General features: G+C 40.3%; 1 non-coding gene across 1 annotated transcript; it reads left to right on the forward strand.

Moving 5' to 3' along the window:
• Positions 1 to 5706: 5706 nt before the first annotated feature.
• LOC141616212 (small nucleolar RNA R71) lies at positions 5707 to 5813 on the forward strand. Its single transcript, XR_012530570.1, has one exon. It is a non-coding gene; the product is annotated as a small nucleolar RNA R71 (small nucleolar RNA).
• The last annotated feature ends 6921 nt before the right edge of the window (positions 5814 to 12734 follow it).

A 12734-nucleotide genomic window follows, 5' to 3' on the forward strand; every position in this document is an offset into this window, starting at 1 on the left:
TTTAGGAATGGTGTCGAGAGATGAAGGAAAGATCCTTAGGAACATCTCGGGTTTAATGCCTTTGATAGACATGTAATCCTTGAAAGCACGGATATGGTTCAAAGGGTTTTCATGTCCCTTGAATTTCGGGATATCCGTCATGTTAAAGTTGGTTGGCAATTTGGAGCTCACGGCCTCATACTTGCGATTGTTTTCCTTATAGATATTATCCCCTTTGAGAAACATCAGTTGTTCCTTCAAGTATGGGAGTCGCTTCTCAGCTGCAGTCGGATCTATGGGAGGGTTGAGCTCTTGTGCTCCCACAAAAGGTGGTGGATCTTCACGCGCGAAGTCATTCACAAAATCATGAGGTATTTCATTTTCTGCAGGAGGCAACCTAGTTTCTACAGCAACAATTCGGCCCTCGATCGCGTTGAGGCGATTATTCACTTGGTCTTGGCTAGTTTGGCGACGAGCGAGCGCGGCTAGGATTAGATCATTACCATTCGGTGGTTGTCCATTGACACTTGCGTGATTAGTTCCAGGCATATTGAAAACTGGATAAGAGATCGATGACGAATCAAAACACGATCGACCATTCTAGCACCCTTACTCAAAGAAAAGGTTTGACTTGTGAAGTGGGAATGTGCCACTTGTGTCAAGTGAGCTATTTGAAGAAATGACAAAGTTTGAAAATGTTGGTCCTAGTCAACTGTAGTGTAGTCGTAGGTGGGTTTTGAGGCCCGGATTTTGACTCGACAATTGGACAGAGTTTTGACTGGTTTTGCGCTAATATTAGGCCTATGTTCGAAATTTTTTCATTTTGAAAGAAATTTTGATTTTTACAAAAAATCGTCATGGTTTTGTTTAGAAATGGTGGTCACATATGGTACAAGCATTTATACAGCGATTATAACGGGATGCTGAGTGCATTTAAAAGGGTTTTGGCTTAAAGGTGGGTTGCCATACCGAACAATCAAACCCAGGGTCTGTGGAGAGGCTCGTACCAAACAAGAGTAAGGCCGATTCCTAGTCCATTTTCTCGAGTAGTGAAAGTCCTTGATACAAACAAGAGTAAGTACCATGGTATGGATGACGTCAATTGCTATCCATCCTTAGGCCCAAATAAGAATTTGGACCGTCTAGACGGGACGATTGGTCGAATGGGTTGGGTTGGGCCTAGGAATGCCGAATAAAACGATCTAGGAAGACCGAGTTATGAAAATCGACAACTGTCTTGTACAAACTATTTCCTAACCTTGTTCAAGTTTCACCCTTGGCTACACGTAAGTGTATTATCCCCAGCGGAGTCGCCAAACTATGGACGCGGGCCCACGGGGGTGAAAAGCGAAGCAAGCTTTTCTTTGTTACATTTCTGGAGTCGCAACCAATTTATTGTGGAAAATTGGAAACCGTTCGAATACCTCCTGCCATGTCAAGACACAAAGTAGTGACATGAACACCAAGAACTCGTTACCCTTAGCATTATATGTCTAGAATGACTCTCGTGGATACCAATGAACACGGATGTTCACAGAGATCTGGAGTAAGGGGTGAGGGTACGTATTAGGAAGCTCTTTTGATCGAACAACTAATCCCGCCCGCCTCGATAGCGGCCTCTACTAATGATTAGGGAAATTGTCTATACTCGATATGTTGTCAATTATATGCATGCAATGCAACATCCAACGTTTTAATCCTAGCATGTGAATTAATACTAAGTCGGTAGACACGTAATTTAACATGCAATTGAGTCGAAGTAGGGTTTAAGATTGATTACATGTGAACATACAAACAATATGATAATAGAGAAATACAATAAAAATACAATAAAGAAAATTACAATAATTACATTGGATTAATTGATTTTTGTCGAAAATACATTTAAAACGGATAATTTGGGAAAAGAAAGAAAAAATAAATAAACAAACAGATTATTAGGTGATAATACGATTATTAGTAAATTAAATACGTAAACTAATAAACTAAGGTCAAGGCAGAAACGGGAGTTCAGGGACAGAAATCAACCGGGAACAGGCGCAGCAGAGCTGCGTCCCTTGGAAGAGGCGCAGCAGTTGCTGCGTCTGTTCCTGAGCTCAGTTCTGGCTATGAAGCCGGAATTGCAAATCGTTAATATTCATTGGTGATTTTAATGCTTGATTATAATAATTGACTCGGATAGAAGTGGTTAACATATTATTTACATGTGATTGAGGTTATAAAAACGATAAAACATGGACAAAACTAATTAGAGCGAATTAATTACAAGATTAATAAGGTTATTTATGAGAATTAAACAAACTAAACAAATTGATTATTAAACAGGTTATTAATGACGAACTAATGATGGCAACGATAAATAACGAATGAAAATATATCAAAGATGAATTCCAGAGACTCAATATGGATGAATCGAACCTCTAAAAAACCCGAATTGATTTAAATGACGAAAAACAGCAAATATGGATTATAAGGGATTTAAGTCGAGATGTGAAAAGATGAATTAATTACTAATGATTAATGATTTACATGTTCAAACTATCATACTCAAATTATGGTGTTAAAAGAAATATGAACAATTAAACAAGAAAACGAACAGACAAACAAAAGATGAAGGAAGAAGAAAGGAAGCAGGAACTGCGACCGCCTCAGGAAGAGGCGCAGCAGGTACTGCGTCCCTTCGAAGAGGCGCAGAAGGTGCTGCGTCCCTTCGAAGAGGCGCAACAGTTGCTGCGTCCTTTCTCGACGTTTGTCTCCTGATAATCCGTAAAATAGATTTAAAATAAGGTTTTATAAATCGGTTTTAAGAATATTTTCGACATAAATATTACAATAATGATTACAAAAATAAATAACAATAGTAAAATAGGGATTTACACCCTCAGACTTACACGTTTGACGAAACGAGATGAACTAAGTTAACGTTTAGTGATGCTAGACTCTAATGTACGACGAAAGTGCCCTCTAAGAGAAAAACGAACAAGATTGATTAAGTTGATTGATTGTGGAGTTGGTCAAATTGGTCGGTCATGCAAAATGAGGCTGGTACTCAGAAGGATCCGAGCTTACGTGGTCGAAAGTTCAAGCACGTGGACGCTAAAAAGCAAGAGCGTGGTCTTAGAATGCAAAGGGAGAAGAGAAGGGCAGACACTCGCGTGAGAAATATGTGAGACCGAGGTCTCTATTTATACTAATCACACGGAGGAAATTAGGGTTTTCGGAGAAACTTTGGAACTGAATCTCGAAAAGATACGAAAAATACGCAGAAAAGGACTGAGGAAGAGGCGCAGCAAGCACTGCGTCTCTTGGAAGAGGCGCAGCACCTGCTGCGTCTTTTCCTCAGTGGTTTCCTCCTGCGGAAGAAAGATTTCCGTGTTTTTATTATGGAATTGCGGATTGATCTTATTTTCCTTAATATTTTATATGATAACCCCAGGATATATGTTCACAAAGATCAAAATATTGGAAAATATATGGAATAGAAATATCCGGAACATTCCAGAACATTCTGACTCGGCATTTTAAACGGTTATTAGAAAAATGAAGACGGTTTGTGACCCGGACTCCAAATGTACTCTAATTACTGCCAAAACGACCGTATCGGCGCGTAGATGGTGACTATGAGGTAGACACACGTGTTTGAACGACCACTTGACGATAAACTTACGAACTATCACATATCGTTCCGTGTACCAAACATGCAGCCTAATCATCACCGGGTGATTTGCGGGAGGTGCAGAAATGAGGTATCTACAATTAGCTTGCTCCCCAATTGTATCATGAGTTGATGAAAACAACTCCTCTTTCTTATTGTCATGGCCAATGAGGCCTTCTTCCTTTCTTGTCATGATTGGTTGTGAGCTATTCAAGCTCTCATTGTTATTGAAATTTTCTTTCTCTCCGGATAGAGCATCTTGAGGATTATCCATTTTCGTCTTCCATATCGGTGGTGATTATTTACCCATAGCTTGATATTTGCATTAAGATGCCAACTTCTTCCTATCACTTTCTCAGCTATAATGATCGACCATGAAGCATGGCTCATATAGTCTGGGAGCTCTCATTGTTTTGTCAAGGTTGAAAGTGATTGTCTCATCTCCCACTTCAAGTGCAAGCTCTCCATGTTTCACATCAATTACCGCTCCTGCAGTGTGCAAGAAAGATCTTCCTATGATGATAGGAATGTTGGAATCCTCCTCCATGTCTACAATGACAAAGTCTATCGGGATGAGGAATTTGCCAATTCTCATGGGCACATCCTCCCATACCCCTAAAGGTATCTTTGTTGATCGATCCGCCATTTGAAGAGTAATGTTAGTGCACTTGAGCTCTCCCATTCCTAGCCTCTTGCATACCGAGTATGGCATGACACTTACACTTGCTCCAAGGTCACATAATGCTTTGTTGATTGTAGTGTCGCCAATGGTGCATGGAATAGAGAAGCTTCCCGGATCTTTGAGTTTTGGAGGTTAACTTCCTTGAAGAATAGCACTACTAGCTTTGGTAAAGGCAATAGTCTCTAGCTTCTGGATGGATTTCTTCTTGGTAAGAATATCTTTCATGTACTTTGCATAGGCCGAACCATGATTGATCAATTCCGTGAAAGGGATTGAGACTTCTAAGTTCTTCACAATCTCCATAAACTTTCCAAGTTGTTCATCAAACTTAGGCTTAGCTTGACGACTTGGGAATGGAAGTCTAATGACAATAAGCTCTTTTTCCTTAGCCTTCTCTTCATTCTTCTTCTTTAAAACCTATTTGGTGGTGGGTTCTTCTTCTTTAGAGTTCTCCACAACTCTTTGCTTGTCACTAGCATCCACAATATCTTCATCAATTGGCTTCTTTGGCCGTTCATACCTTTTACCACTCCTCAAATGGATGGCACTAACCGACTCATGTCTTGGGGGATTACTTTGAGGTGGTAATTGCCCCTTTTGTCTTCGACAGCTAGAAGATGCTAATTGAGACATTTAGGTTTCCAACATCTTGGTGTGGGCTAGTATGCTGTTGATGGTGATGTCTTTGGCTTGGCTATCTTTTTGCATTTGGGTGAAAAATTCTTGTTGGTTTTTTTGCATTTGGAGGACCGCTTTTTGAACATCAAAGCCTTGGTCATTGGATTGATTGTAAGAGGGTTGATTTTGATAACCTTGGCTTTGGTTATAAAAGGGTCTTTGAGCTTGATTTCTCATTGGAGGTGGAGTGTATGTTGGTTGGGGGTTTTGAACCTTTTGGCTCTTGTATGAAAGGTTTGGATGGAATTTGGTACTCATTGTAATAGTTGGAATAAGGGGTGCCACTTTTGTATGCTTGGAAAGCATTCACTTGTTCCCCTACATTCACTTTGGTCATGTCCCAAAGTTCCACAACTCTCACATACTCCATTTGGAATTAAGGATGATGCCACCATAGCATTAACATGTTGTTTGGGTGATTTGGAAGCTTTATCAAGCTTAGCCATGGCCTTATCAAACTTCAAATTGATGGTGTCAATGTGAGCATTTAGTTGAGCACCCAATTGTGTGAGGGAACCTACCTCATGCTTTCCTCCTCTAGTGGCCTTCCGATGCCTACAATTGTGAATTATGAACCGCTATCTCTTCAATTTTGGCCCATGTTTGATTGTCATCAACTTCGGTAAACATACCATTGGATCCTATATTGAGAATGTTGCGGGAGTCTTCATATAGACCATTCCAAAATTGTTGCACAAGGAACCACTCGCTAAGTCCATGGTGTGGACAAGAACGACAAGTGTCCTTAAATCTCTCCCATGCTTCATACAATGATTCCTCATCCCTTTGTTTGAACCCGCTGATTTGGGCTCTCAACATGTTAGTCTTCTCCGGAGGATATAATTTCTTGTAGAAGGCAAGTGCCAACTTCTTCCATGAGTCAATACCAAGGGTATAGTATTCTAGGCTTTTCAACCATTGCTTTGCGGTACCAATCAAAGAAAAAGGAAATAATACCCATCGGATTTGATCTTGAGTAACTCCGGTTTGAGAAATCACATCACAATAGTCACAAAAAGTCTCCATATGTGAATGATGGTCTTCACTAGGCATCCCTCCAAATTGACCTCTCTAAACTAATTGTATGAATGCGGATTTGGCAATGAAATTACCGGTTAAATGTGGTGGTGTAGGAGTACCATTTGGTAGGTTCTCCTCGGTTGGTATGGAATGTGATGAAAATTTAGGCATTGTGGGTTGATTTTGTGGTGGATTTTTTATTGGGTTGTCCTCTCCTTTTCTTGAAAAAGGGTTGGTAAACTCAATATTATTTGGTTGAATGTCCACAATCTCTCCAATACCTACAACTCTCGAAGTACCTCTAGCAACTCTTCTATTATTGGTTAAGGTTCTTTCAATTTCAAGATCAATAGGCAATGGATTACCTTGTAATCTCCTAGTCATGCAAAATATCAAACCACTTGAAAACAATTAGAACAACCTTGAGGAAATTGATTTCCCCAAGGTAAAGAAAGACACAACTAAAAACAATTAACGAAAATCAAATCAATTGAACACCGTCCCCGGCAACGGCGCCATTTTTGGTTCGGTTTAAACTCGTCGTCAAAAGCTACCAACCAAAACAATATTTATAACTTCACAAACTACTCTTAGCAAAGAGGCAAGTAAAGGCCGGATCCCAAGGGACGGGTATTGATGTAGGATTTTCAATCGTAAATGGTTGTGTCTTAGGGTGTCACAATTTGGGTTGAGATGAGATTGGTCTAAACTAATTAACAAAATAAAAATAAAGCAATGAAAACAAGCAAGATAATTAAAAGGGGTTGTGAACAATTGATAAAAGGCACTAGGGTGTCATGGGTTCATAGGGGATTCATGGGAGTTGATCATACAAACATGTTCTCAATTATATAGCAAGCACTTATTATCGTGATGGGATCGAGTTGGTGTATAAGCTTACAATCCCTAAGAAGGTTTGGGTCCCGGAGCCGAATCGATTAGATTGTACAACACCTACAAGTCGACTTAATCCTTCCTATTCAACTATATGCATGGTCTAATGAGGCTCGGGTTGGTGTATAAGCTTACAAGCCTCATTGAAAAGATAGGTGATGGGTAAAAAATGCAAGGATTCATAGGCTCGCATTTCATCAAACATAACATGTGCATAAGTTGAAATTACAACAAGCAATCAATTTAATTATGAAAACATATTAGATTAAGCATGAATCATTGCCCATGTTGGTTTCCCCTAATTCCCCATTAACCCTAGCTAAGGAAACTACTCACTCATTATCAAGTTTAGCATGCTAACAAGGTTGTCAATCATACTAACAAGGGAAAACATGATGAATAAATGAAAGTGATTGACAATAATTAAACAAGATTAAGAGAGAATTATACGTATGAAGATGATTCCAAATAATAAAGCAAAGAATAATAGAAGTACTTGATGATTGATGGAAGGTTGTCAATCCTCCAAATAAACCCAAATAATCTTCTAATTACCCAAAATAAAGGAAGAACAATAGAGAAATTAAGGAAATATTAAGATGTGATTAATATTGAAAAAGTATTACAACTAAATTAAGACTAATTTGATGAGATTAAGAGAGTATAAGATATGATTAAGGGTGCATTAAGATATGATTAAGAGGTCATGCCAATCTAGGTAGTACAAAGGGGTATTTATACTAAAGATTAGGTACAAAGATTAGTGTTACTAAGGGCTTAAATGACTATTAAGACCCTAAGAAAAGTTGAGGAAATGCTCCTCTCGAAGGAAATGAGCGGATTCCCATGCTAGTCTTGCCACGATCCGCTCGTCTTGAGGTAAGGCACGGGCTCTTCTTACTTGTGATCTGCTTGGATCCAGGGGAAGACGCTCGGCTCCTTGCGCTGCAATCCGATCGTCTTGGGCACAAGACGCTCGGATCTTGCTGTTGTGAGACGCCCGGATCGTGCCTGATCCGCTCGGATTACTGAGCAGACTGCTTCTCTTCTTTTCCTCCTTAACAATCCTTAAGGATCATTTCGGGGATGCAAGGATCCTTACATCATTGCTTATTTCACTTTATTATCTACTTAGGCCTCTAGTGTTGGTCTTCTCCTTGATGCTTAGTCATTAGGTGCGATCCATTTAGCTCCATTTTGCCTCATAAATGCAAGGTTAGCACTCCTTTCTCACCAAGGAGATAAAACCTCAAAGAATATGCAAAATGGGAAGCTAAAGATAGTAAATGACCCAATTATTTCCTATAAAGCATAGGAACGAGGTTAATTCGGGGACTAAATTTTCTCAAATATGTGTCACATCACACCCTTATCCTACTTCTTGTCTCGACCACGAGCCGGGCGCTCTTGTGCTATCTCCGACCTAATCACCAAGGCTCTCTCTCACGGTCTAGTCTGGCCATTCCGATCCATCACCATCTCTATGGCAGAAGCGGTCTTCAGTTTCTTCAACGGATGAATGACTCGGAATCCGGCCTCTTCTTCCTCCTCAGTCAAGTAGTTTTGGTTCTCCTTTGCTACATCGCGAACCTTGTAGTCCACAGGCTCGTGTTTCCTCAATTTCTCACACTCTTCAGGAGTACCAGCCTTCCTCCATTGCAAGTATGAGTCAGATACCCATAACGAGCTAATAGGGTCCGGTATGAACCATATGTTCCTCTGAGCCCACTTAATTGCCCATTCCCGACAAATCTCTGTGGTGTGTGCCAATGCAGTTTGCGGAACGGTATCAAGCTTCAGGATCTTTTGCTTAAGGCCCACTTGCCTCATCAACCTCTCCGGATAAATGCAAATCATGAACTCCAAGCCAGGGACACGAACTGACCGTGTTAAATCCAAAGATGAAACTCTAGTGACTGACCTGAGATGCCACCACGGCACAATCCACCGGATCAGGGGACCTCCTTCACTCTTCAGCTTATTCTCCCAATAGTTGCAAACCCGAGTGAAGTCCACCATGTAGAGCCTAATTCTCATTGCAATTGATCGAGCATGATATCCTGGCACATTAACTGGGGACTCGATCAATCACAGCCGCTCCATCAGCCAAACCTGCAAAAGAAGACGGGAATTAACACCCTTTTAATCAACCGAAAAAAAAAGAAGAAAGAAAAAAAGAGAAAAGAAAAAAAACAAACGAAAAAACGGTTGACATATAAAAAAAAGTGGGTTCTTACCTGTAGAATGATGGGACTTCCTAAATAAGGAAGCTCGCGGTTGGCCTTTCTGTTATCCAAACCAAGAATGGTCTCTCCTAAAACTAGGCATGCAAGGCTCTTGCGCAACTCCATTTGTTCCACTAGGCTCAGAAAACGAGGATCCCCTCTCATCTCCTTGTCAACATTCCCTTGAAGGATATAGCAATGAAGTAGACAAAACCAGAAGCCTCTGTGCCTCGCAACATAAGAAATAGTAAGGTCCTCCCTATTTATAAATCGGTCGATAAAGTCAAACATACGGACTCCTTTTGAGGTCACAAGACGGTCCACCTCAGCCTTAGTCAACCTAAGCAAGTCTCTAAATTTACCCTTATGCCCTTGAGAGCTAAGGGGTATAGCGGGTGCATTTTCCGGGTCCCATCCTCCAATAGCAGCTATTTGTTCAGGGAAAGGACAAATATCGCGTCCAGTAAAGGCGAACACGTGAAAATTTGGGTCCTAATACTCAAGATAGGCATGCAATAAAGGCTTCACGATTTTCACTAGTTTGAGACTTAAGATCGATCCCAAATTAAATGCACCCATGTCATGTTTTTCAACAATTGTGAACTCATTTGTCCACTCTTTGAGACGGTTTTCAAAAGCATCTATGATTTTGAAATTTTTTATGAAGATATGGGAGTTTTTATGTAATAGACGGAACAAAGATGAAGGAATTGTGTGAATAAAAGCTTCCTCGAAGTCTTTATTTATACTAAATGCTATTTCCTAATTTCTGTCGAGGTCTGACTAGCCGGGGAAATGGCGCAGCTCTTGCTGCGCCTCTTCCCTAGGCCTTTTTCCGTGATTTTCAGATTTGGATCTTTCCTAATTTGCTTTTGTTATAATTTCCTATTCCTATAGGGTATTATTTTGGTAATTCCGTCAAATTACCATGTTTTATGTTTCCTAATGCTTCGGGCTCGCTTTTCGAGACGAACTCGGTATTTTCGCCAAACGAGCACACTTATTCGTTTTTTTATTTTCTTTTTTTTGGGGGAATCATTTCACTTCTCTTTTTCAACACTTTTCACACTTATAAATTTCTTTTTAAGTTTTTTTTAGAGGGTAGCCCTCCCTACCGTCCGATCATTTTTTTTGTTTTTTGGGCATTTTTGCGCATTTTCTTGACATTTTTGTCATTTTTGCTCATTTTCGGGCACTTTTTTTACATTTCTCATATTGCGCCAATTTACGCCATCTATATGCTATGTGTTTTATGTGTAAATTCTATGTAAATTTCGGCAGCATGACGGCACAAACCGTCAACTACCAAACCTGTTTTCTAAGCTAACCTGCAGGAACAGCAACTACCCAGCAGCAAAGGCACTCAGGCCATCATATATACAACCAAAATGCATCATATACATCAAACTGGGGGCTCTCGCCCAAAACAGGTCCGAAAGTCCAAAATAAAGCCCAAAATGTGCAAAAAATGTATACAAGACAACAACCAAAAAAGGAAAAGCAGCTACTCCTGGTCGCCACTCAGCTCAGCTACGGTCACCTCGAGAGCAACGATCTCAGCGTCCCTGACCTCCAACTTCCTCAACAGACGAGTTGGCTCCTCTCGGGACTGTGCCAGCTCGCGCTCCAGGTCACGCTCTCTCTGCAAATGAAGAAGAAATGCCTCATTTCAATCATTTCAAAACAAAAATGCGAGAAATTGCAATAAAAATTCGAAATATCAATGAAATGAAATAAGTAAGAGAATGAGAGGTTCATACCTGTCGTCATCGGCCACCTACAAGTGCCTCGATGGCCGTGGCTCGCAGCCGGTTGGCCATCCTCCACAGCGCCACATACTGAGACGGTGCAACCTGCATTTGAATAACAAATAAAAGGTTCAAGAAAAAGGAAAAAGGAACAAACGCATCCTTATGCAATAAAAACATAAAGACAGTCAAAACTGGGGGCTTAGGCTCTGTTTGGTAAGACATTTCAGGTACCTGATTTGGTCAAAGTAACTTATTTGACCAAAATTTCAGGTACCTTATTTTTTTGTAAGCGTTTGGCAAGTAGCTTATTTAACTAAATAACCTACCTGAAATGAAATGCTACCTAGAGTAGCATTTGAGATTTCAGGTACCTGATTTGGTTTGATTTTCCCTTTTTACCCCTTAAATTTATACAATTAAATAATTATCATATCCTTTTACGTCATTTCATCAAAATCAGTTACCTTTTCAGTTAGTTTGCCAAACATTTTTTTATATAATCAGCTCCTTTATCGGGTCTTAATTTTCAGCTACCTTATCGATTTACCTTTTGACTTTCGATTAGCTTTTCGATTTTCAAACTACCTTTTCGTGTTTCATTTTGCCTTTTCAGTTAGTTTTGCAAAACAGAGCCTTACCCTCCTTACTAAGTGTTGCCACTCCTCCAAACCAGCGTCCGTCACCTCCTCGCTGAAGTCGCGGATCTCCGAGATCGTCGTCATCCCCGCCGCGTCGGTGTACTCGAGTGTCTCTGGGTAAGGCGGGGGCTCGATGCCTACCACCTCGATCTCCTACAAGGTTCAAATGACTCTTTATTTGACGATCGTTCGTCGTTTGTCAAGTAAGTTCAAACAAAGAAAAGGTAAAGTACTTACCACGATCGGCCAGTACGCCAACATCCGGTGAACGAACTCGGAGTACTCCTCGCCAGGAAGAAGAAGGGCGTCACCGCTCGCGTCCGCCAATGTCAGCCTCTCTCTCGGCGTCAGAAGGCTCCCTGAACATCATTCGTGGAGGATCGATGGGAACCGTGAAGGTGTCACGAGAGCACTGTTGAGTCAAACGCTCACCCAGGTACCACACAAGTCCCATGGGCGTCCTCAGCAACAACCGAATCGAGCTCCTAGTGATACGGTGGTTTCTGTACCAAAAATAAATACCTAAATATAACTAACAGAAGCTAATGATAAGTAGGGCCGATCTCCACAGGGAGGCAAGGTATCTATCTGTAAGTCCGTCTATCTAAGTCACAATTGGGGGGGTTTAAAGTTTTGTTTTCTAACTACTAAAGATTTAAGGGCAAGAGAAATAAAGTAAGAGCAATAAAGTGAGAAAATATGATAAAAGTGATCAGATAAAAGAGAGTATGTCAGGATTTCGGTTCACCATGGCAGTTTATCGAATCAGTTTCAAATAGCCAAGACAATCTACTGTGAGAAGGGCATGGGAAAGGTCCTTCTGGTCCGCTATCCACCCTAGAATTCCACTAACTTAACTTCCGTCCTCATTAGGGTAGTCTACTGTGAAAGATCATAGATCCTAATTAGACTCTCTAATTAAAATCTAATTATCTCATAATATGTTCTTTAAGTGATCTATGTAACATGCATGCAAATATAAAAGCATAAAATTAAAGATTAAGGAAAAACAATTTCCTTACATTGATATTTATGGTAATATGGGCACAATCAAAGATCTCCTATCTTGATTGTTCTTGAGCTTAAAACAAAAGGATGATCCCCCTAGAAACACATTCAAAAAGAAAGTCTCCTTCAAGTTGCACCCAAGAACTACACCCAAAAATTTATTTTACAAGTATTAGCTAGATACTTGTAAAATTAACCATTGAT

The sequence above is a fragment of the Silene latifolia genome, chromosome 11, assembly GCF_048544455.1.
Source record: "Silene latifolia isolate original U9 population chromosome 11, ASM4854445v1, whole genome shotgun sequence".
In the NCBI taxonomy this organism is placed as follows: Eukaryota; Viridiplantae; Streptophyta; class Magnoliopsida; order Caryophyllales; family Caryophyllaceae; genus Silene; species Silene latifolia.